The sequence below is a fragment of the Corvus kubaryi genome, unplaced genomic scaffold (genome assembly GCF_017639235.1).
Source record: "Corvus kubaryi isolate FWS band 111438036 unplaced genomic scaffold, C.kubaryi_AGA036_p1.0 split3-73, whole genome shotgun sequence".
Lineage (NCBI taxonomy): Eukaryota > Metazoa > Chordata > Aves > Passeriformes > Corvidae > Corvus > Corvus kubaryi.
In genome coordinates, this window is record NW_024582091.1 from 44801830 (window position 1) to 44828412 (window position 26583).

The 26583-nt window shown below is 36.0% G+C and overlaps 1 long non-coding RNA gene across 1 annotated transcript; it reads left to right on the forward strand.

Moving 5' to 3' along the window:
• Window positions 1-12456: 12456 nt before the first annotated feature.
• LOC121659324 lies at window positions 12457-26583 on the forward strand. Its single transcript, XR_006014282.1, has 3 exons — window positions 12457-12592; window positions 18653-18773; window positions 19435-26583. It is a non-coding gene; the product is annotated as an uncharacterized LOC121659324 (long non-coding RNA).

Here is a 26583-nt window from a genome sequence, read left to right on the forward strand (position 1 = left end):
TTTTATTTTCTCCTAAGTCACCCTGCTGCCCATATTTGCAGAAATACAGAACACTGCAGCTAGAATCCGTATTTTTTCCCCACTGCTTAAGTCTTGTATTGTTAAATACTGCAAAGCAAAACATCTGTGCCAGATAAAATGTAACCAGATAAAATAGACACTACATTCAGATAAACTGCTTGTAATGGAAAATTAATGGCTAATATAGGGTTTGTGTGATCTAGATTTTAAAAGACTGACTGCCATGGTTTTGTCTGTGACCTGGTTTTTTATGAGAAAGAGAGCAAAAAAACTAAACACTAAAATTTCCAGTTTAAAAACTATTCATAGTACCAACTTATCTGTTTCTTTTTTTTTTTTCTGGGAAAAGCTAAAAAGAGCTCCCTAATATAAGCATAACACAACTTGACATTGGTCGAGTTTTCTGTATGCTTTGTTAACTGTACTGTTGAGAAGAATGTGAAGTCAAAGATAATGGTAAAAATTATCTTCAATTGCAAAAGAACATGAGAAGTCTACTGAAAAAAGAAAAAAATACAAAAAAGCCCCCCAAACTCAAATCCCATTTTTTAAAAGAAGGAACAAGAAAGGAAGAACAATAGTAGTAGTAAATTACTACTAGGTAGTAAGGTAGTAAATTACCTACCTTAAGACTGCCAAAAATGAATCTACTTCTACTGCTCTTTAAAAGTATGTAAGTCAAGATGCATTATTATGGTGATTTACACCAGTCAATATAGGGTCCAAGGCTGGTCAGAAAATAAAGAAAAAGAGACAGATTTAAGATGCAGGGAATGGGTTTCAAGCAGTATCTGAAGGCCCTGCATATAATATAATTCAGAGGATAATCATTCCAGAAGAGGAAGGCTTTAAGGCTATCAAATTGTCTGGCACTATTCAGAAGCATTAAATTACCTTAAACAATCAGTAAAACCCTTTTTTTTTTTCTGAGGTGATATATGAGTGATAAAACCTTGACTGATCCAAGTCCAGTAACGGATCATAAGATACATTTATGAAAGAAAACGGAAACAAGAATCAGGAATATCTAAACATTTAAACCCTCTAATCCTCTTTGTTTTGGGACTGTGGATATGGTTTTAGTCATGCAATTAATTATACACAGGAACAACGATTGCTTTCCAGCAAGATGACACAAAGCTTTACTCTGAGAGGTCACCAAATCCTGTCTCACTTTATATATTTGCTTTTATTGGCTCTCCATGCCACCTCCAGCACCAGGAAGCAGATGGAACTTCCTTTCCATCCGGCTGCCTAGCAGGAAATGTTTGACTCTTCAACAGCCATGAACAGACAGCCAAGAGCTGTGGTGGAAGAGCATGACAGGAACTGACAGGCGCTCAGACACTGCAGTCACTTCCGACTGACGGCCCATCAGGATTGCACATGCACTCTGCTGTCCTACCCAAAACGGAGCATTCTTAAAGATTAGAAATGTCGACCTCAGGTACAAATGGTGGAAATGGGACTAATTAGTCTGGAAATCTATTTTGATTTCCACTGGCTCACACTTGCTCACAATATCCAGATACCCACAGTGCCAAGACCATACTTGCTCTAGACTACATGCTTCCTGTCTCCTTTGTTCTATGGCATTTTTTGGTGCAGGTCCATACCACGTTTTCATTGTGCAACACTCTCTAATTAAATTTGAGATTTGATTTCGCTTTCTTGCTACAACAATACAGGGGAGATGTTTCTCATCTGGGTACAAAACACCAAGCCCAGCTGGGCCTCACTAAGGAATAATTCTGCAAAGCCTTCAAATTCAGAATGACCTATTGTGAGTACTGCAATATAGTGTACTTTTGGAGTCTAACATGAAATTGCATTATCATGATTTTCCAATTAATTCTGTACAGATCTATAAATATAAATAAAAATCTCCCATAATATTAATTTTAGTATCAACTAAACATAGAAAACATCTCTAGAGATCATAAAGTAAAAGCCCCCTACTCAAGGCCAGGACAACTAGACCAGGTTGCTCAGAGGCATGCCCTGATGGGCTTCGAACAGTCTCTCTGGGTAACTTCTTTCAGTGTTTGATCACCCTCAGTGTAAAAAGGTTTTTTCTTATGAGTAAATGGAATTTCTTGTGCTTCAATTTGTGCCCACTGCCATTTGTGTATTTACTGGATACAACTGAAATAACAATAATAAATATACATAATGCTAATACATATACATTAAATATCTAGATTTAAAGGCATAAAGAAAGAAACCATGAGTCCAACAAAATGGGATGTACCATACCTAAAGATACAACACTTTTATATTTAGGACAGAAGAAATTATTAGACCAGTTCATCACAGGCTAAGTAGTCTCATCTGGGGATTCCTTTATTGAGACTTAATTCTATGTTGTTGAAAATGACATCTGATCATGAGAGCACAGAAGGCAAAAATAGTTGCATATTGCATTAATTAGGAATTGGAAAACATTTTGTACTCTAAATTTCCTCCTCTTTATATTGATGGACACTGGTACACCTGGTTTAGGTACCTAATCTATTTATTCATGCATTAATTTTCTATTATATGTTCTTAGTTTTGTATTTTTTTTAAATTCCCAAGGCTTTGCACTGCATCCTACAAATGAGAGAAAAGTCCTGAATGAGCACCTACCTTATCCAGTCCTCTGTCAGGGTGGTTGGAAGTCTGAGCACTCTATACAGATCCTGATGAAATTTTGTTTTAAAACTTGACTGATTTTTCTACTTCAGGTTCTGTAAACATTTTTGACATTCGTATTGTCTCCTTTACACTTCTTTGTGATGTGTTCTGCCTTGGTTTCAGCCTTCATGACTACTGGTGAAGTCATATATAATCTGTTTTGCCTCTAAGTAGCTGGTCTCTTAGCCTTTCGTAGATTGAGAAACAAGTGGCAGTCCATTCCCCCCCAGTGTGGATAGATATATTTTGGGTTTATATTGAAGCATTCTTTGTAAATGAAGCATTTCATTTTCTCTACAGTCAGGTAAGAAGGTGTTTTTCAGCATCACTGGAAGCAATCCTGTTAGCCAAAGTCTGTATGTGATTTAAGCTAACTGGATCTCGCCATGTGTCTTCTAGGAAGACTGTGATTACTTTGTGCCTCTGCATGATTTCTGCTCTATTTCCAGACCACCGATTTACACTTCTGTATTATGTAGCTTAGTGACAGCATTGATTTTATGATAATTTTTTTGGTCTGAAAGGTGCTCTCAGAACATCAAAATCAGCCATGCTGTACCACAATCCTACCTCTTTGCATGCACCTTTTAATTGCTGAAAACTAATTTTCCACAGACATAACAGCAGAGACTCATCTGTATAATGCAAACAACAGCAGAATACAAAAATGAGTTTTAGAGCATTTTTTTCCCGTAATTTAAAAAAACACCTTGAATCAACTTACTGACCATGTAAGAGTTGAAGTGAAAGTACTGGGAAATAGGCAGCCTCTATTTAGCCATATAACAGCTATTTTTGCATCTTCATGTTGCTGAAATATACCACACAGTACTGCCAGCCCTTAACAAAAACAGATCAGCGATTAGTGTCAATTAATTCCTTGGCATCTGGTAAAAACTAAATCATATCATGACTGCTACAGAGTCAAGTAGTTATATCTGACATTCAGTTCTATCATTGTATGAAGCACTCAGAAACTATGGTTTACACATATTCTGAAGTAACATATTAACAAGGTTAACATATTAACAATGACCTGCCCTGAGGTGCTGACAAGCAGTAGCTATTAATTCCATGTGAATTATAGTTTATCTCCTTATAAATCTCAGATAAATATCTGAAATATTTCAAGCTGTCCAGTACTAGAGAAGTGAATAATGAGACACTAATTAACTATTCATATTTCAATTTCCCTTTTCACTGCGTAAATACAGCTAGTTGCCAAAGAAATGTCTAAACAGTGTGTGACACTAACTCTGTGACTATTTGCGAAGAATGGGTAAAAGATTGTAATGCTGCCCAACAATATAACAATTCAAAGGTCCTATGATTTCGGTTTTGCCATGTGTGTCTTTCTTTATGATTTGATGGTTTTTTGTAATGTGGACTCACACCTTGGAATAATGCACTTGAAGAAAGGTGTTAGATCTGATTGCATACCATTATTAGGTCTCCTGCAGTATTACTTAGAAGAAATTTTAGGGAGGTAATGATGGAAACCAGCAGGTAGAGTTAAGAGTTTACATATGTAAAATCTGTGATACTGACTGGATCAGATTCTGGCAAGTCGAGATTAAAGAATTTTCTTGATGTAGTCATAGAAAAAAACAATTCAAGTATATTCCATCAAATTCCTTATCAGATGATAACGACTATATCTAAGATATTTTATCTACATCTAATATGATAATAGAACATTAAGAGCACTTCAAATATCTCTGCTGCAAGTATCTAAATTAAAAGGTATACTAGCCAACTCTTAGGAATTCTGCATTGAGCTGAGTTCTTAATTTCTAGTACTTCAAGATTCAGTCACATCTGAAGAAGCAGAAGTTTTCCCATGAAACCTAGATTGAAACTTCACCAGTCATTTACTTTCAACATTTTAATGTGTGAGGCAGATGTGCTTTACAGAAACAGAACATTAAGAAGCTCTTCAGTTTTTCAGTTAAAATGCTTCAGAAAACTGCTGTAAGTTAGTTCTGTTTCAAATGTGAAGTTAAGTGCCCAAATTTACAGCCTACCCATACTTAACAAAAAGTGAAAGTTTTACAGATCATTTGGTCATTGATGAGCTGAGGAAGATGGATGTTAAGTCTTGCAGGGACTAATACTAGTAAGGAAGGGATACACAAGACTTTAAATGGTCTATGGTTTCACAGCCCAGTCTTCCTAAGGAACATGTGAAATATAGAGAAAAATTGTTCGGATATGGTTATATTTTCTCTGCAGAGCAGATAGAATAGGACTTACAATTTCTTTGTTTATGTGAGAATCCCTTCTGTTTCCATTGGCAAGATACTCCAACAGTTGATCACAAACAATTTATATTCCTTTATATTCTAATACAAGTACAAGTAACATTCAGAGATTGAAAAATAGACTTCAGGTCACTTAACTGTCATTTATTTTTCACTATAATGAAGATTTGATTTTCCATGAGTTAGTTCATAATGCTGAACTGTTATAGCAGATCTCTATTTCTTCTCTTTGGTGAAAATATTTAATATTATGATTTTGTGATTTAAGTGACACTATGTCTAAAAAGTTTCCAACTTAATTAATTACTCTATGTTACCAACAACTCACAGCAAAATTAAGCATTCTGGAATTGCATCTTGTTTGTCTGTTATAGAAACATCATACAATCATGTATATATACTAGTAAAAAGCCAAAACCTCTTGAGTGATATAATTAGCTATTGTCTCCTCATTCACAGTTCAGTATCTTTCCTGGTAAAATCATTTTTTAGTTGGCTAAAAATTAACATAATTTACACTCATAAATTTATTTAGTCTGTATATGTGCATAAAAATAATTCTTACTTTTCCGTGAGGTAGTAACTCTGTCTCCTGATTAAGTTATTCAACAGGAAGAAGGCATCAAAAAGGATGAATAATAGACTCAATATTTTTGGAACAAAATGTTTTGTTATTACTCTACATTGATGATTTTTATGCTAATTTTAAAAGCGGCCATCCAACATGTTGCAGAAGTTTACAGAATACTTAGGGCATAATGGAGGTAGTGGACAGTGTGTGGTAGAGGGTCCTGAAGATAAACATTGAGCTGAACCATGGAACATAGCTCTAGCTGAAGTACTACTGACAGATATAACTAAGACAGATAAAGTATTTTCATTTAAAATTCATTCTGTCAGTCATTGTGAAGATCACTCCGAAAATTTCAGTTCTTGAATTGAGATTATGCCAACATGATTTCTCCTTGTAGGACAAATAGAAATACTTGCAGGTTTGAGAACAAATGGTTCATCTTTTTCTTTTCTTGTAGACAAGCAGCAAGTTACATATAAAGTAATTATTTTGATTTTCAGAATAAAATCCCTGTGGCAGCACACTGAAAAATTATACTTTGCATACAGGTGTATCTTTGAATACTCAAGAGAACACTTTTTTCATTTCACCTAGCTGCAAGTTTTTGAAAAATGATGGGAGACTTCATGACAAATATTGCAACAATAATTATGCTCCTAACAAATTTGGGACAGTATTTTGAAAAATCAAAAAGGTTAGATTGCTCACTGTGCACATTCCAGTGTGTATATTAATAATATTTACTAAATTATTTAGGTTTCTTCACAAGCTTCTGTTGAGACACAAATTACTCCCTCTTGTTCAGAAATCAACATTTGTTGCAATAATGTGTCATCTCATTGGATGAGAGGGGTCTCTGGAAATCACAGAATCATAGAATATTCTGAGTTGGAGGGGATCTACAAGGATCATTGAAGTCCAACTCCTATGTTTCATTTCAGGCAGTCTTTGGTTGCTACAGAAAGAAATCCTTGCCTGGTGTTTTTAAATATTTACTGATAAGAAAAAATAATAAAGCATGTAAGAGTGGATATGCTACATTACTTCTGCTTTTAGGTATAGGTTTGTATTGCATAATCTTTTTTGTTTTGTTTTGTGATCATGTATCTGATTCTACACAATACTCATCAGCTAAGATCAGCAAAGCTTCCTTTCAGGGGTTCCTGAGTGCAGACTGTAAAACTCTGAGCAACAGAGTCACAGACAAAGCCCTGTATGATCCAGGCAAACTAAACCTTACCCAAGTAGGAGGTTTCCAGAGGTTCGTCAGGTGACAGAAGGTATGGTGCACTAAACAAATCAGTGTTTAGGAGCTTTCTAAAAACCCCTATGTCTAACCTGGTATATCTGACTCTGCATAAAATTTTGGAAATATTACATGACAGTATACTAGTTGCTGTGAACATCTTAATTTCACCATTTTGTGCCTGTTATTTTAACCATGACTTCATAAAATTCTTTCTGGGCATTTTTTTCTGTGCTTGGTTGTACACAAAAAAGGGATAAGATACTGAAAACTTTACAAGTTATGTTGCAAAACATCTTGCCTTCTGCTTCTTGCCACACAAACATCATATTTAAGGAAACATGAAACAATAACACTGAAAAATAAGAATGTCATCAAGTGTACTAGCAATTTGTTCCAAATAATAAGTATGTATCTGAATGCAAAAACTTGGGCTGTCTTTTGTAGTTGGTATACACATAGAAAACAACAACAAAAAAAACAGGCTAGAAGGTTTCAAAACTACTGCTTTAGTGTCCAAATACTGTTTTGGGCAGCATACAAAAGCCAAACAACTGAAAATAACGGAAGTGGGACATGGCTTGTGTTTGTTTAATTCACTGCACCCATATTCAATCTCATCTTGAAAGTGAGAAAGCTTGAATGGGTTACTGTGAGCCTCTTCATTCTGCATATGTTCACTTAATTAAAAATATGTCTAACTTTCATGTGTTTCAGCACTCTTGACTGTGAAGTTAAAGCCTCAGCCTCAGACAGATTCCAAATCAGATAAAGGTCCAAGCCTCAATACTACTGATCTCATGATCAGCTGTGAATTCTACCACTAAAGCATATGATTTTTGGGTGTCTTAACAACTGACAGGATATGGAAGACTGTAGTTAGAGGACACAGGAGCATATTTAATTATTTGTTCAGCATTTAGACCTAGGAAAACATCTTCAAAATTTTCATGACATGAAATGTCATCTGGGGGTATTGACTAGCACAGAAGTACAAATAAAATTATGTAATATTTCCATAGAGAGTAGTAGACCCATTCCTCTCATAAATCTCTCCATTTTGTATTGTGCGGTGAATATACAGCTTGGTATGAAAGTATAAAATAATGGTTTTCATGCAATTGATTTTTAATAAACAGGGCAGTATCTTTGACATTCCTAAGAATGAGTTTTTCTGAGCATTGGCCAAATTATCTATAATAAATGGTTATTAAAATAAAAGACCAATTTATTTAATTGCTGCAAATTGCAGTTTTGCATATATAACTACTGTGAATTACTCATTGTCCCAGCCTTATCTTGCTTCTATGAACAATACTAAAGACATCAATGGGAAGCCAGTTAACAGAGATAAAAATCTATTTAAGCCTAATTTAAGAATTTAAGAAAGTTAAACTATTCCCTGTGATCCATACCAGATGTGCCTGTCAAAATTAAGCAGCCCATTCAGCAGTCTATTTCAAAATGATTCTGTGAGGGGCAAATAACTTTCTTTGCTGTTTTGGAAGGTTTTTTCATTCCAGTACCATTCTTTTAAGTAGGAAATAAGAACATACCTCAGTCTGTGAGGCTTTCTGGACTGGCATCCTGAATGCCTTGAAGTAAACTCCTTGGGGAAGTCAAGGTGACCTTTCAAGGTAGTGTGCTTGAGTACAAGGCGTAATCCTTGAGCAGGCCAAATTAAGATTATTTATGTAAAAACACAGCTGTCTTGATAAAGGAAGCCATATAGTTTTGTCAGACTACAATATTTAGCAGCATGCTTGAGATCTCTCGTCCTGTTGCTTCAACCCTATCACCCTAGGAAAGAAAAAGAAAACAAATACAGAAGAATGGAGCTCAACATCAGCAAAGTAAACAAATGCCTTTTGCATAGTAATGCTGTTAACAGAGCTGCCCAGCTACATAGATGTAAACCCTTCCATTCTTGCATTGGAAGCAGGTAAAAATACTCCCCTTGCTGTCTTTGCAAAAGTTAAAAAGCCTTTGAGCCTGGGAAAGAATTTTGTAGTTCCTTTTTTGTTTATTTTCTCTAACCAGTTTAACCACTTCTTGTTTGTGGGACAACATGCACGTCTTTTGAAGACTGATTCTCCCAAAAACTATTCTTAAATAAATAAACCACTAAAACACTTGTTAAAATGTTTTCCTCTTCAAGACAGCATATCCTTAGGTGTTATACAGAGTAAGGTTTGCTAAACTCAGACCCAAAATAAGTATCACTGGTTCCTACAGAAAGTCTATATATGCATACGAACTCTACTGACATTCCAAACAGACAAAATCCTTATAACTGGTATTAAATGCCGCCATATAGAAATTGTCGGTATCTAGAGGAGTGGTTTTTTGTATTTATGGTAGCATTTTTTCTCTTGGAATACACTATAGATAATAATGAAATACCAAAATTACTACTGAATAGCTATTTTGTGATTTTAGATAGTTTAGATTTAGATTTAGATTTAGTTTCTGAACATCGTCCCTTGGTTATGCTACTTCAACCACTTGAAACAAGCTTAGTTCCTGATGTACCAGTATATACTCCACAAGCTCATGTTTAAACTATCAACTAAAAGGCTAGCTAGAATCAGAAGCTGCAGTAACTTCTTGGTAACCCAGCAACTACACATCTAGACTACTCTCGTAGCACTTATCTATATTTTGGTAACAAACGATAAATACCTCTATCAATTAGACCTACCAATAATGTTTTCAAATTGCTGTGGTATGATATGACATAGAAATTCAGATTATCAGTTTTATATAAAGCATTTGATACTTAAATATGTATATATTTTTTCTGGCTTCATTGGCAATATTTAAAAGCAAACATGTCTCAAAATCAACCTGGGTAAGGTTCTAAAAGGCAACTTCCCTTCAGTGTCCTGAAGCCATACTAAACCTCTTGTGATCTGTATTCCAGTTACAGTATTGTGGCAGAAATCTCCCCAAAAGAGGACATTCTAACATGATGACATATCTATGTATAGTAATGGCAAATCAAATTTAAGAAGACCATAGGAGCAACATTAATCACAAGTATGAAGAATATTAAAATTGTGCAAAAACTACAATAGTCAATATCTCCAGAAAAAAAAGAAAGGAAATGTAGAAATCTAAGATTAAATCTGAGAGAAATGATTACTGTAATAGATATGCAAACAAACCAAAAATTATTCAGGAGAACAATACAGCCTGACACAGTTGCAGCAAAATAGCTAAAATTTGCCAAGATGTTTCTGAAGAACCCAATCCCCAAATATCCTGTATCTCAAGCTGAATAAATTGACTGACCCAGAAGACCATTTGCCTTCAATACTATTTTCTCAGTTAATGAACTTCTGGAATATACATATAGTAGGAGTAGTAGCTCATGAATACAATGAATGTAATAGGAGTAAATGAATATAATTGTAGTAGATAAGCATATGAAAATAATGCTTCCTGTCTAGAGCAACAAACCTCCAAGATTACTTGTCATCCTGTGAAACAAGGCAAAGCCCAAACAGTGTAAGCAAAAACACTAAAGAGATACGTCTATTACATGCCTACAAGTGAAGAATATTACAGATATGTTAAACATAGTATTTTCCAATATCATGGAAAATAGAAGTGGATGAGAAAATCATTCCTTTTCTCATTTCAGCAGACAGAAAAGGATTCTAGAAATCTGCAGTGGAAGAATAGCACTATTACTGTTATTATCTGTGCCTACTAATTTAGTGATGTTAGAGTCAAACAATGTGGCTACTTGTTTCTGACAGTAAGACACATTTTAAAGGGATTTTCAGGTATATCTTTCACTTTCTGGTATATAAGCACACAGACCTCATTTGTGTCATTAAGAGATAAGGAAATGAATCTCAACTTTCAAAAAAAAAAAAAAGCAGTCTGTTTTTTCAAAGCAAGTTCTGAAACTTGCAGCTCCCCCTCAGAGAAAGCAGCAAGAAAAAGACAAAGGCATTTCAGTGTAGGGACAGATCTACAGGTACTAATTAATGAAAATACTATCAGAATTTTTAAACTCCCAAAGCCTTTCAGATATAAAAAGCTAATATGCAATGTTGTTTGCATATGTTAAGTGCTTAACTATTATGCTCGAGGAAAAAGAGATCATTAGTGATTTATGACCACTGAGATTACTGAGAGCCGCACACAGAACTCTGAGGCACTCTGATCTTACACAAATACAGTTTAAGCAAATCATTAATGTGCACAGCTGCATTTCAAGCAAAGTCACTCTTTGAGTATGAAAATCTGACAGATTAACAGGATTCTCAACTCATTTTGAAGTATCAGCAAAGTTAGTTATGACCCCATATTTAAAAAAGAACTGTGAAGAACTGAAAAGCAATAATATACTGAAAAAAATGGACATCTGCATAGTCCCTGTTCAGGTGATCAGAAAATAGTGAAGGTATTGCACAGGGGTCACAAGAATGCTGGAATTACAAAAATGAGATAAAGCCAAAAGCAAGAAGACTGAACACCCAGAGCATAGCAAACAAAATCATCTCTGATGTAGAAGCCTGTAGTCTGAATGCAAGGACTCATAAAATGCCCCCAAATTATAACTGAGATGTCCAAGTAGATCAACTGTTACATATATGCATTTATTTAGCGACAAAGACAGTGAAAATTTGCTACAATTTTTTTACAAATCTTTCAGCAAACCAGGGGTGGACTTCTCAACCAATCTACAAACCCAATTAAAATTTCACTTCAGAGCACTGTCCACACTTGTGAAAACTAGACAAAGTATAAAATACTGCTGCAGTCCACATTATAGCAAAACCAATGAAATATTTCAATAAACACAAACATTACCTGATTTCAGCTGACAACATCTGAGAGAAGGCAGACCATTTTCTATTTGCTATCTTGCCACAGATCAAGTCACCATTGAACACAAATAAATTGGTTATTCAGGTGCGAGGTAATTTTGTCTGGCTTTGACTCAGTTCTTTTTAATCAAAATGGAATCAGAATTGATCCATTCCTGCAAAGAGATGTAATCATAACTAATTAGTGTTTATGATGAAACATTGCCTGGTCAAAGTACTTTCAAATGGTTCTGAAAAAATGACGGTTGTGTATGCATTCTGCCTTATAAATACACCTTATTCTACTGGCAGTGGTAATAACTCAGAGAAAAGAACCCAGATGAAGGTCAAAGCCTATTCTGGCAGGCAAGCTAATGACTGTCCTGACACTGGTTGTGTCAAGCTAGACACAACCAGATATCTCCTGAGCATAAACCAAACACCTTCCATGAGGCTTTATAACTCTGGGTGATAAGTACTGAATTTGAGCTAGTTCCCAAAAAGAGCAGCTTGACTTTTTTTGCATAATTTGATTTGGGCCCTTACTGTATCCTACAGTGATATCTGATGTAATGATACCCATCATGATATTATTGTAGCTATCCAAGTGGGGATGCATAGTGTGACACGGCCCTGGAATGTGATGCACGTGTCTTGGATATTGAATAAAGATAAGCAAGAAACAAAGAGGAGGAGAGATAGCCATTCATATGGACTTGTCAGTACTGCACTACTATGCTACTGAGCTATGACTGGTAACCAGCACCATGTTTGGAGTGTGATATGTGGTGTTAGCAAAGACTGTGATGCCTGATCAGAACAATCACGATTCAGTGAGACTGAGCCCTCTGCCAAAACCCTCCAAAATCCCCAGCTATTCCCTGAGTGTCAGAGGGCCATGCAGTTATGGGATTGCATCTCCTATAAATGATCAGATGGTGTCCAGCTGGCCTTGCGAAGAACATCAGAGTTTTCCGCTGCAGAGGGGAAGGTCAGTCTTTCATGTTTCTTGTGCTACATCTAGCTCTTCCTGGCACTCACTAATCCTAATGTGTTACAACAACCTGCTTCGCAGTACTGGCACACACAGGATTTCCCTTCAGATGGCGATAGAGCTGAAAGAAGCAGATTTGTTTATTCTCTCAGAGAAGAACCCAGAAATAGGTCTGAAATAGATTTGGAAACAGGCAATACTCTGTGTGGGAGTCTCTCTGTAGAGAAGAGTAGCATCAAGCAGTATTGTTGTTTATATTAATTTGCCTGCTTTAGTTTCTAGATAATAAATGATCCAGGGAAACAATCATGAGATGCTGTACTAAAAAATGCCCTAAGAAAAAGGGGAAAAGGATGTTTCAGCAGCAAACATGCAAGGAAGTAGGCTTAATGGAAGACTAAATACAGGGAGACTTATAGTTTAAAGAAGGATCACACTAATGGGGTTGTTAAATGTAGGGAATTATGAAAGGCTAGGGGACTCCTAAGACATGGAAATTTTCCATTTTGAAGATTGTGATATAGAGAATTATTTAGAAATCCTGGCCCTTCACTCCTTCACACACCCTTCAAGTATTCCCTATGAGCCCCTCAAAAGACAAACACAAGTTAGAGAACAGCATTTTGAATGAAACAGCTGCTTTTGAAGGATGAGTTAAAAATGTAAAGAGTCTGAAAGTTTTTGCAATTGGAAAAGGAGGGGATGAGCCTCTAAAGGTGGAGGAAACATGGATTAATATCCCATGATACTGATAAAACACAGATTCACCTTTCTTTCACCAGAGCTTTGTGGTCCTTTTAACTAAGATGCAGATATAATATAGATAAACACATCTCACAAAATCAAGATTATGCAAGACAGTGAGCTAAAGAAGATAAATAATTGGCTTTTCCTGTCAGACTCTTGCTAAACTGAAAGATGCAGCCTTTTTTAAGTCTATGGTGCATATGAAATGAAAGTGGTAGGAATGACTGATACTAGAGCAACAAAGTCATCTCAAATTAGTAATTCACTCATTACATACAACTTTATACAAGTTTTTAACAAAAATTATTGCCTCAATATATTAAAGGCGCACAGCACTCCTAGCAATTTGCAGTAGAGTGGACAGTTTTCACTGCACCTTCTCACACTGAATTGCTTAAGTTTGAGATGTCCAGTAAGATTAATGAGTTAGTTAGAAAAGTGAGAAAGGCTAAGGGAGATACTGAAAACAAAATGACACAAAAACCTAGCGTTATGCACCTCCTATTACCATCAAGTATCAGAACAGAAAGTCTAAAAAAATTCACATTACAAAAAAGTGTAGATTTTTAAAAACAAGTCTCACATTTATATGTTTTTATTCTTATTTTGCTTGCTCTAACAATCTATTCCTCAGTATAAAGCTATGCATGTAGCACCTTACAAAGACAGTATTATAATCATTATGGTTGGAAAAGACCTCTAAGATCATCAAATTCAAAAAGCAATAAAAGGTCTTCTGCATTATCTCAGAAGAAAGCTCAAACACAGCAGCAGATTTAGTAGTTTTTGTGTAACTACCAGTGAGTATCCTCATTCAAAAATGTGTATTATTCTGGTGTTAGCTTTCAGAGGTGTGATGTAGAATTGGGATCCCTGTGTCCATTGCCCATGGAAGACAGGAAGATGTAATTTTGTCCTACTGTCTCAATAGTGGCAGCTATTTGATACAATACTGGCAGTGCCCCTACAGAGACTCTGATATAGTACTCGAAAAAGAATAACTGATATTATCAACCACTCCAGAGTTTTCTCCAGAGTTTTTGCCAGTGTGTGGCAAAGTATATACCAGAGATTTACAAGAAAATATTATTCTGAACATAATATACCCTAAAGATATATCATTTAAGTTGAAAGAATTGTCATTTCATAGGCCAAAGAGGAAAATATTTTAGTCACTTTGTTTCAATCAATGATGTTATGGGTTGTCTGTTTCTTAGCTACAAACTGAACTATCAAATAAATATCTCAAAAAAGCCTGCTAAAAAATCACCCAGGCTTGTCTAGTAGCTACTGGCTTGTTGGAAAAACAGATATAGAAATAAAGCATACATCAAAGTAGTACTTATACCTCTGGATGACTGTCAAAGTCAATTATTGTATGCTAAGAACTTACTGATACTTTATTTCTTCTGCAATCATATGCAATATGAAAAATCACTTAAATTATTCTATAGACTAAAGTATTTCCACAACTTCACCTTATCTGTAGATCAGAAAAGCAAGCTGACACAGAGAGGCAATAGGTAAGGCAAGATGCTTTACTGTGTTTTAGGCTTCTATATTTTCTTTCCAGTTCTAAGAGAAACAAGCAGATCCTAGCATAGAAGGAGAAGTAAATCCCAAAGGAGGAATTTTCACATCAGCATAATTATGTCTTAGAAAAATACATTTTTTTTCTTTTCTACAATATAAGAAAGAAAGCATTCACAGACCAAATATGCAAACAGTTGTTGGAAAGATCTCAGGACCTTCTCTAACTAACTGAGACACTGAGATGTGGTCTGATCAACCATATTTCCCTTAGTCACCTGTAAATGATAATCCCCTTCAGTCCCTTGTTAGCCTATAAAACTGTTCAACCAGCTTCCCTGAGAAACACTGCACCAAGAGGACTCCATTGAAAAGTCAATAGCACTGAGTGACCTTAAAATAGGAGCACATCAGCTGCTGGCCAGATTATTCCACTGGTAAGAGCCCAGCACCTGTTAGGGTTTGTTACGATCCCCTGGCCACGTGCATGTTTCTACTAACCCTGCCTTTTTTCCTGCTGCCTCACAGGGATGATATCACACAATACTCAGCAATTTTTCCTCCAGCAGGGAGGGCATTTGATGGTCAATACACTGTGATATAAAGCAAAGGAAGATTTACTGATAATACCAGATTAATTGCTTGGCTGACCTTCAGGATTTTTTTCAGATGATGCGTATTTCCCCATCAAAAGTATAAAAAATGTCAGTATCATAAACTGTAGAAGTGACAACCACATGGAATATAAATGGAATCTGTATTTTAGAAGGAAATATTGTGTAACCTAAAAACTATTGCTCTAGTGCATCGGGTATCTAATTATGAAGACTGATAATGACTGTAAATGCTTAAAGTTTCTCAGCCACTCTTACCACTTTTTTTTCATTTAAACTACTATTTAAAGTAGTCTTTGCTATCATCCTATCAGCCAGTAACCACAGCCATACAGTTCAGTGTTTAAATACGATTGTTCAGTGCAAGGGAATTTAATTGGTTTGGTCAACGTCCCAGGCAACCTCAAGAGATATGTCAGATGCCTTCAAGGTTAAAAGGGACAGGACAGAATCTGTACCTTACGTTAGGTTTGCTCAGTGACACAGCAATTGCAAAAGGATTAAAAGTGTATCTCTACCCTTTCAATGAGCCCTTTCAAGGCCAGTGAAAACGTGATCTGAATCATCCACATAACCTAGAGTCAGCCAGAGCTAAGGTCCTGAAACAATCTGGTAGTGGTAAACTGTGTTCCAGAATCCAGGCATTTGTGAGAAAGTAGAAGTGTCTCCATGCTGTGCTCCACTGTACTGTAGAGATACACTCCTAAATCTGACAAGCCCTCAGAATTAAATTGTTTTACTGCTATTCTTAATACTCAGCGTGGATGAAATTCAGCTGCTAACAAAAGTCAAAGTCACATTCATCTTTAGAATAATCTATTTGAAGCCTATGTCCCCAAGATTATTTGCCCTTAATTTGCAAAGCAAAAAGCTCTTCATTAGCAAAAGAATCTCTGAATCCCACGCTACAAATTCAGAAAAAAGTTTTGCAGCTATTCCTAAAACTGAATAGATTAAACCTCAGTTAGATAAACCTGAAGATGACAGTGATAAGTAAATTGCTAATGTGAAGACAGTGAATTTAGAAAGCCCTTCTGTTAAAAAAGAGTACATGTAAGTATATCCATTTATATAATTACTAACTTCTACTAGGGGAAAGGATGTTCTCTGAAGTTGAGAGAAGCTGTTTAAACTTTTTTGGGCAGAAGTATTTGAAATACTGATATATCAAAAATGATAGAAGTTAATGAGAACAGGGGCAAGAAAACTTTGCCTTTAAACTGAAAGCATAATTGTTAAGTGAACCTATCCTTAAGTTATGGTAAACTGTTTTATACTATGGAGGGGATGAAGTTATATGCTGTCCTTATATGCAGCTGTCATTGATGAAACAAAATACATTTTCTGCAAGCCAACCATCACACATCATACATCACATATCAATAAAATTTCTGCTTCATCTTCAGATGAAATATAAATCTTATTCCAATAAAATGGAGGATCATGGGAAGATGGGGAAAAGCCTATGCCTAAAACAATGGATGGCAACTTCTTCCTTATGAAGAGGCTACAAAAAACAACAATAAAAGCTATGAACAAAATTATTGATTACTACTTGCAGCTGGGTTATTTGAAAAGCAGAGAAAGCCCAAGGTGACTTCTTAGTTGAAAATAACGTCATAGATGTACATAATAAAGTCCATTTCATCTCTGGGTACCAACCCACACAGTGCTCATGTGACACTGACTTTTTATCATATTTATGGAAACCAATATAATATAGGGAAGAGTGAGACACAGCTCCTATAGTTAATACATATCAGATCTTCCTTCCATCACACCGTCATAGTGTTGAGACATGCTGCTGTGCACTCCAGCTAATGTAAACATTTAAATAACAAGGCACTTTCTTTTTCACTCCCGATGTACAGAGCCCAATGTTCTCTAGATACGAACATGTATCACAGATGTGATCTCTTTTGTTAGAGATACTAAAAATGAAATTCGGGGTTAAAACTAGGTCTGTATTAACAAATTAACATACAAAGATCAGACATGTTATTATTCCTAACAAAGACTATTAATTACAAAAAGCTGAGGTTACTAAATACAATCAAGACATTTATTTGTAAAACCATTTAAAGAGAATAACAAACCAAAAAAGCAAGGCCAAACTTACTTACACATTTCCAGAGAGATGACTCATTAAAATACTGGTTTGCTGCTTAAATGTTACTCTGATGAGTGTTTAGGAGAAACCCCACATCTAAAACCCCCTGTACTTGTTATTTCTTTCCACATAAAAAGTTATTTTATAATGCATAACTTCAAGTACTTTTAGGAAAGAGATTATGTTTAGCTTGGTTTTATATTAGCATGGGTATAGATGTTAAAAGCAATTAGCAAGAAAACATTGAGACTTCCTGGGTAACACAAAGGTTTATTGTTTCAGAGATTAAGATTCTGTTCTTTTCTCTTTCCTTGACTTCTTTTGAAATGCTGAAACTCAGTTATTAACCTTTCAAACTTTCCACAAAGCTTCATTTCTTGAACAATTACATGCTCATTATATGTAAAGAAAATACGTAACAATTAAACAGAGCTTTTCTTCTCAGGACTCCTCCACCTTTAAGTTCAAATTCTGATTCCGTAAATTTAAGGTGGGGTTTTTTTTGGAAAAACTTTAGTGGCACACAACTGGTGGATTTTTTCATGTGACTGACTTCAGCCTTCAGAATACTTGAGAGTCCTTTTGAAACCAAAAGTGTGACATTTACCTGGGTGGTTAGAAACCCATGTTTTGGAGATGTAAGACTGAGTACAAGTCCTTGCCCTAGAATTTGACTTATCATTACAGAGACATTACTTTGCTCTACATCTTTTTTACTCCATGCTAATTAGAGTTTAAATCCTATTAAGAAGTGAATAAGATAAATCCTATTTTAAAGATGAGTTTAATCTTGCCTTAAGACATCAATTTGACCATTCAATACTCAGAAGTTTGTGAAGTTTTCAGAAAAGCTCAAGAAAAAGGTGATTTTCAAGGACAAGCACAGTAGGATTTTAAAGAATTTAAAAGCATGTGAGAACAGTTCAAGATCCAAATTTTTATCAGTTAGGGAATGAGAGGGAGAAAAAAAATGGACTTGGTACCTGTTCATGTTGATTTTCTTTACCTTCTTTCCCTATTAATACATCCCTTTAATTATTTCATACTATTTTCCAGGTGTGGTATTATTTAACCTAAGACATATAGGTTCTGAAAAAGTTTGGACCTGTTGCTCAAAACCAAAAATGTTTTGCAAGAATACTGGTTTTGTCATTGCAGGAAATCTTGCAATTCAAAGGTAAATAAACCCTAAGTATAATTACAGAGTAAGTATTTTCAGATTTAAAATTGCTTTGAAAATCAGATCTAATTGAAAGCAAAAAAAAGAGTCTGACTCAGAAAAATACGCATATTGTTTTTATTAACTGATCTATCCTGTGAAAAAATAACACACTGTATCCCAAACTACAACTTTAGGATTTGATGTCTCTTTTTTCCAAAGCAAGTATGCTTTATACAATGGGAGACAGATGTTTCCCTGTTTTTGTATAATTAAGTTTACTAATTTAGATCTCAGTTTATTATTCAGATGTTTGATGTTGTAACTGAGCTATATTTAACTATTGATCATTAAAAGAAAGGAAACAATGTAGTGTATTTTAACAACTACATTGTGAACAACTTGGTTTAACAAATAGTTTTTAACAAATAGGTTTGAAGACACTAATGTATTTATGACTTTGTATATATCACTACACTGAGACAGTTAAAAGTAATTTAGCAATACATTCTGTAATGCATAGTATAAACCATGGATTAAAAAATTGAAAGGAAAATGGGTTAATACAAGATAGAAAAAGAAAAACCTCACGAAACTTTTACAGTGAAACAGAAGGGGGTTCTGTTTCATGCTGTCTCCAAAATTTTACTGATTATATTTTTTATTCTATTTTTATTAGGAATCTGTCGAACAATCAAAGTAATCTATTTTCTAATAATGCAGCCTACAACTAAATCTCCAAGACTTCAGCTGATGGAACACAGAGGAACCATAGCTCATGATTAGTCTTGGTGGTTATGGGAAATACTTTTCAAAGGAGGGAAGAACTGTTACTCCTCAAGACTCTTTTTCCACATTCAGTAATTAATCTTCCAAAGATATCCCACTCTCATCTTCCTGCCCTTTTCCTGAGGTTCTTTTCTGCAAGAGGATTTGGGAACATATTCTGGATCTCTGCTCAAATTCCCCAATGGGCCCAGCCTCAGATTCTTCATAATAAAAAAGCCAACCTCTTGGAACCACTTCTAAACAGGTTTTCAAAAGTTCATTACGTAAGTTATATCTATCTCACATTACTCTAACCTCGTGATGCAGATGTCAGCATGCTAATGGATAGGTCATGTCCAACCTTCTCCTTCATCATATGGCAAGAAGGGACTTACACAATCATTCACTTTAAACATTTCTGCTACAGCTGAAGCAACCAGAAGACTAACGTGTCTATTTATAGTATTTCTAATTATGTGTGTATTAAATAGCAGTGGCACTTAATATGTGTTTTAGAATAACTTCCTTTTCCACTGACAGTTTTTTTTCCAAGCTGTCTCCAATTATCTCAAGAGGCTGGGCTCAACATACTAACATACCACTCACACATATGCTTGGGACAGTCTCAGAATAGTAATGTCACTCTGCCTAGAGACTGGCAGCTTTAGAAGAGATGTTCAGATACCACCTCAGGTAACCTAGAGAAGTCACGAACACATGCAATGTAAATTCAGCATGATTTCTGCTTCTCTTTTTTCCGAGTTATTCCACTGTAGGAAACCTACAGTGCTTTGCTCACTATTACTCCTTCTGTTAGCAGTCCTTCAAACTTTCAAAATAAGATTTTGACATTCACTTCTATGATTCCATTCAGACTGTCACAAAATTCTGTGGAATTCTGTGAATCGGTTCTTGATTTTTTAAACATCATCTTACAGACCAATATGAAAGATTTTTTGACATAAGCATTAAAATCCAGACTGAGTTTTGGTATGAGAGCAAGGAAATGTGGGAACAAAAGCTGTTTCAAAATGGTGGTAGGAGGAGATTAAAAAACAAAAATCTCCTTTGCAGAGGCAGTATTTAAAAGGCCCAATGTACCACTTTTTATTTAAATTTATTATCAGAAATTACATATCCAGAATAAACTAGAAATTGCACAAAGTGTGTCAAATATTGTCATATTAAGTAACTATTATATTAATTGATTTAAATGGGGTTATAAAATACGACTGATCCTATGAATCCAATATTCCTTTTTACATATTTTGAAAATCTTTCAGCATCAACAGTGGTACTGTTGTTGCCGTTTGACCTCTTCCAGAAAGAAATTATAGGAAGCTAATTTTGCTCTGAAAAACTGAGGACATAAAGAGAAGAAAGCAGAGAAAGAAGGTGCAACCTTCCACTTCATAGTCAGCAGTAGCAAAAATAGTTTAGTTCATATTTAACTACTTGATAGCTCTACCTTTGAACGTTATGGTCACCTTGTTGGAACAGAGGATTCCTTTCATAGCACTAAAGTGGAAAAACGTGCATTTACATTTTGAATCCTAAGGAAGGCTCTCAGTGTTTTCCTAAGGAAACGCTTTTTGACGGCATCATTCTTCATGTTGTTTCATTATTTCAGATAGACTTGCTCCCACTGTGCAAAAGACTCCTCAGCATCTGGTAAAGTTATTTTCCTATTTTCGTGGAAACAGGCCAAGATGTGCAGTAACAGCTAGTATCTCTGTAATAATGAAGTAACTCTTTCCTGGAAAGTTAGAAGTTTAAAATTATTTTTAAATAAATATCTAAAAAGCAATATTACAATGTAAAAAACACAGTTCATTGCATTACTCCCTTAAAAGAAAATACTAGAAATATGTGTGTGGAAGGAAATATTATTATGCAGCATATTATTATTTAGTAGAGAGAAAGTCATTGTACATACTTACCCCTGTTCTGCTAGTCCATATGGTTACATCTACACTGCGCCACAAGTAAAGGTCTGGGTCCATGATCATTTACAGGCCTGCCTTGCACATTTTTTTAGCATGAACAGCTGAGAAAACTTGGTGTTATTTCAGGGATTACATTCAAAGCAGGGAAATCAGGTTTATGCCATCCCTTCATGAGGACCTTTGTTCGCAATTCTAGGTGTGGACGGGGCAGGTGTGCTGTGCCATGCCGTGCCCCGCTGTCTCTCTGGATTTCACAGAGATGCCACATACTTGTAGGGTCCCTCCTATGAGGCCCCTGTTGTGAGGGGTAAGCAGAACCCCTGGGCAGCCTAAAGCAAGGCTGCTTGTGGGGTTGCACCCATCCTGGCAGCTGAGCAGGGTCAGTGCAGCACATGCTTGCTGACCACTGTAACAGCACTGTGGATGTGATTTATATCAGCATGAACTGTAGACAAGATGCCAAGTAGATGTGACAAGAAATAAGCAGGAAAAGTGGGAATGTGGGAAAACCTTTTCACTTCTCCATCATTATTGTCCACCAAAAGCTAATGGGAGAGAGAGGAACGAAAACCAGATCTCCCATATCTCTGCTCCATGAGACCTCTCCTGTTTCTCTCTCTTGTTTTTTTATCACATTGAGGGCGGATTTGTTGATTTTAAAATATCTTTAGGACTACTGCAGATAAGCTGAAGCTAACAGACTACACTCAAGTATTTTGCTTGAACTCTAGACCTTACTCTGGCACATCTTCCTTTTATTGTATTACTGTCTCCTCTCTTACCATAAAAAGAATGAAAATGTACACTAACCATTTTAATTGGTTTACTGGGCTCATGATGACTTTGACAACTGATGTATGTTTGATAACTACATGGCACTCATTTATTAATGTTTTGGTCAACATTTCTCCACATTTCATTCCAGGAAATCCTTCTATTCAATCCAGTCTCCAGAGGTGGATAAGCTGGGTGTGGGTACAGCTTGCTGATATTACCAAGATTTTGCTTATGCTGAAAACTGATGATCTGGGAGAAAACTCTTCTAAGAGTACTAAAAATATCACTTATCTTGTGCTTTTTACCTGCTTGATATTCTTGGTTCTCTATCTGCTTTGGTCTTTTTCCCTTTTCCTCTCTCTACATGTACACATAAATGCACAAACACCACTACCTCCACTTGGAACATTCCCTCGTCTCATCTCGTCTCATCTCATCTCATCTCATCTCATCTCATCTCATCTCATCTCATCATCTCATCTCTCCTTCGTTCTGCCTTCAACAATCCAGTATTTAACTCCTGGAATCTCACCTGACTTCACTCTGCCCATGTCCTAAGCTTAGTACCTACCTGGCACTATCTCCCATGAAGGCCGGTGCCTCTCTCTGGATGGGTACACAGAGGGGTGAAGAGCTGTCAGAATCCAGAAAGAAAACCCTTGCACACCACATAGATTTTAGGCATAGTTGAAGCAGTCTAGACAGCAGTGCCAGCCCAGCATTCAGATGGAAGAACAGGGAGGGATCATTTCAGGGGATCATGGTGAGATTTTTTTCTCATAAAACCCATGTCAAGAAACACTAGAAATGAAGGAAAAAGCTATCTATACACATATCCCAGTGTATATAATGGTCAAATACACACTGTCTCTAGACTAGAATTTTTTTTCTGTGGTAAGAAGACTAGGGCGAAGTGAGATCTTGCAAAAATGTTCACCTTGAATTTAACATGGACAGTGTTTTACAAATCTCAAGCAACAGGAAAAGTTGTTTTGTTTTGTTTGGGGTTTTTTTTCACCTATTTTCACTCACAGTGCTAGCCAGGAACAGAAAACATGATCAGAAAGGATAAAACAAACTAGGAAGTTTTAATTTTCCCATAGGTTATGGTGTATTTTTTCACGACAAAGGATTCCCATTTCTCTCCCACTACAGGAAATCACTGATTTACAAACATTCACCATGGGACTGGTGGGAACATGGAGCACGGGGAACTGTACTTCCATTTAAAAAGCAGACCCCTTTTTTGGACTGTACTGAGTAAGCAGTGTTCTGCTGACACTGCAAAACAAACAAACTACCTAACTTCCTGCTACATTCTGCACTGACTAAAAATCTCTTCCAAGGCTCATGTCTGTGTAACTCTTAGAGGCGTTTAAAAATTATTGGGAGATGGAATGGTTGTTGTTTTGGGGGAGGGTTTTAATTAAAAATTTTTGTAATTCATAAATGTTAAAAGTCCTTTGTGTTGCTGGATAGTTGCCAGATATGAAATCTTTAACCCTGCTGAAAATTTCATGTAGTGATGTCTTGAGAGTAATTAGGAACAATAAGAACCATGCTTAATGGAGGGCAAAGAGAATTTTCTGTGAAGGCTGATATTTGCAAGTTTCATTTTCATTGAATGAAATTTTTCATTTGACAAACTTCAAATAAAGGAGCAGCAGTCTAAGAGTTTAGTAAAAAGAAATAATGAATCATGCAGTGATTAATACATGTAGTCCTTGCATATTACCTACCTGTTGCATCTTCTTTCTGAGACACTTCGATGAGAGGTTATATTGTGCCCTTTAAAGAAGACACCAAAGGCAGCACGGCTGAGTTTAGAGCTAATAACCTCCAAAGGGTTACCAGGTAAGCAGCAGCATACTATCTGGTTTTGAACATCTGGATTCACAGGAGAAAACTTATAGAGGAGCCTAAACATTAGTTTGATTAGATATCTGGTTACGACTTCATATGGCTCCAACCTGCTGGGAATTTCCCTTCCAAAAGCCTCACATTCCTGTAGTATCGCAACAAATGACGCCATCTTGAAATCACTAAGAGTGAAAGTACTGTCCAACAGTACATTCATGATATGTTGATAAAGCAGTTTAAACTACAGCACACGTATTCTATCTAATAAATTTGAACTGATGAAGTAAAATCCATACAATCTAGTGCAAAGAATTTCTGCAGGAACATACAGTGACTTAATGTGTGTGCACATGTGTGCAGATCTAAGGATATTCCTAAGTCCTTGCAGTAACCATTATAAATGGAAGGAACAGAGATGTAGCAGAATGGACTGAAGAAAAAAGAATGCAAAACAGCAAGTAAAAATGGCTTTGTGGGGCAGATACAACAGACAATTTAGGTTCTTAGCATACACCTAGGATTTAAATGGTGATTATGCATTTAAATCTGATTCCCAGACACCCTCCGCTCTTCATTCTTTCCCTTAGAGTCCTCTGCATTCTTCTAAGGATGATGAGAATTTTCCAAGTGACAATGAACTGGATAATTTGATGCCTAGATCAATTTCAGCATCCAGAAGACATATTTCTGCTAAAATATGTGAGGTGGCCAGTCTGATTGGTATTCTCAAACCATTCATGAAACTCTCCTGGAGCACTGGGGTCTCTACAAATGTGTTAGCGAAGTTGCATTCTGCTCAGAGAGAGGACCTGCAGAGGAGCTTCTGTCTGTACACTCTCTCCACATTATACCCTAAAGGTCAGTAGACTTACATATTGCCTTCTATTCAGGACCATGCTAACTACCATGTGAGACCACTGCTGTATTTTGCTAAATAATTTTTCTATGTGAAACACAAGAGTGATACTCAGAACAGACCCTAGAGACCATGAGTTTTTGCTCTTAGAGAAACACAAGTAGCAAACTACAAAAGATTGCTGATTCTTCATAGATTTTCTTCCTGACTAAATGTTTCTTGAAATTTTTCCTGCACACTTTCAATACATGCAATGAAAAATATCCTCCTTTACTTTTCTTTAGTCTCTGAATTGAATTTTATTACAGGTGGTGAAAGTAATTCGTATAAAAGCCTTTAAGCAGAGCAAATCACTAACCAAAGTTCCTATATTGTTCTTCCTATACAAATGCTCTAAGCAGTAACCTATACTACAAAAGACAGGCATCACCAGCTGTGCTTCTGGCCATATCTTAAAAAATAGCCAAGTCCTGCCCAGGTGTTTTTTAAAGCAAGAGTTTAGAGTTGTGCTCTGAGAATTGCACCTCCATAGAATAAGGAGATCCTTCTGAAAGCCCAGAGCAGATTATGCCTGGGCTCCAGAAAGGGGAAACATTCAGAAAGCTGTCTACTCTCAGCAGTTCCTTTTTTAGCATTCCTACCACTTCGCTAGTTTCAGGCAGCAGCCTGTTGATTTTAGGCAATCACATTCTTAAAGTATTCCAGGTTTTGAATTTTGTTTTGGTGCACTCCATTGCCAGAAACACTGAAGAGGGACACATGATGCTAGTTCAGTGTTCTGAATTCACGAATAGAAATGGACTGAAAAACAATTAAGTAACAGATGAATCTAACTTTGGCCAGTGCAGATTCTGTATTCACCAGAGAAGCTGCTTAAAGCATGGGAGGGCCCACCTCCAGATGGTGAAGAACCTTCATCTTCTCCAAGTTCACTAGTCATTTCCTGTAATTACTGTATTGGACTACCTTCTTCAAGCCAAGGAAGTTCTATCACTGAGGCAAACAAAAGTAACTGCACAGTATAGCAAACTTTTGCTATCTGAATTTTGATTAAGAACAATATGTTTCTCCCCAGTTTAAAAGTCTTTCCAGTACTAATTGTAGGAGGAAAATGTTTTTTTCCAATCTTGTAAAACTAGTGAAAAAAGAAAATTAAGAATCTGACTACATATATGTGATCTATGTTGTCTTTAAGAAAATATCTTGAGTAGAGTTTCTAAAATGTCTCAGCAGTAGCAATACAAATTTGCTTCTGTTAGTGATTTATTCACAGGAAATGGCTTTAAAGCATAGCAACACACCACAGATAGGATAATTAGGTACTGTATTTTGGGCTCTCACAGTAGGTTTTCCTCTAATATACCAAAAGAAGAATATTTAAAAAAAAAATTTAGAAACCTTCTACATCTCTTGACATCCGGAATAATAAACTGTCTTGCTACCTTTGCACAATCTGTAACTCCCCAGTATCTGCAGGAAATCCACAAGAAAAACCTCACTTACGCACATATTCACCACAGCAAAATCACGTGGTCGGCAAGGTGAAAATAACAACTGAAGCCTGATGCAGCTGGAATACATTTGAAATATAAAAAGACAAAACAACCTACTCCTCAGCATT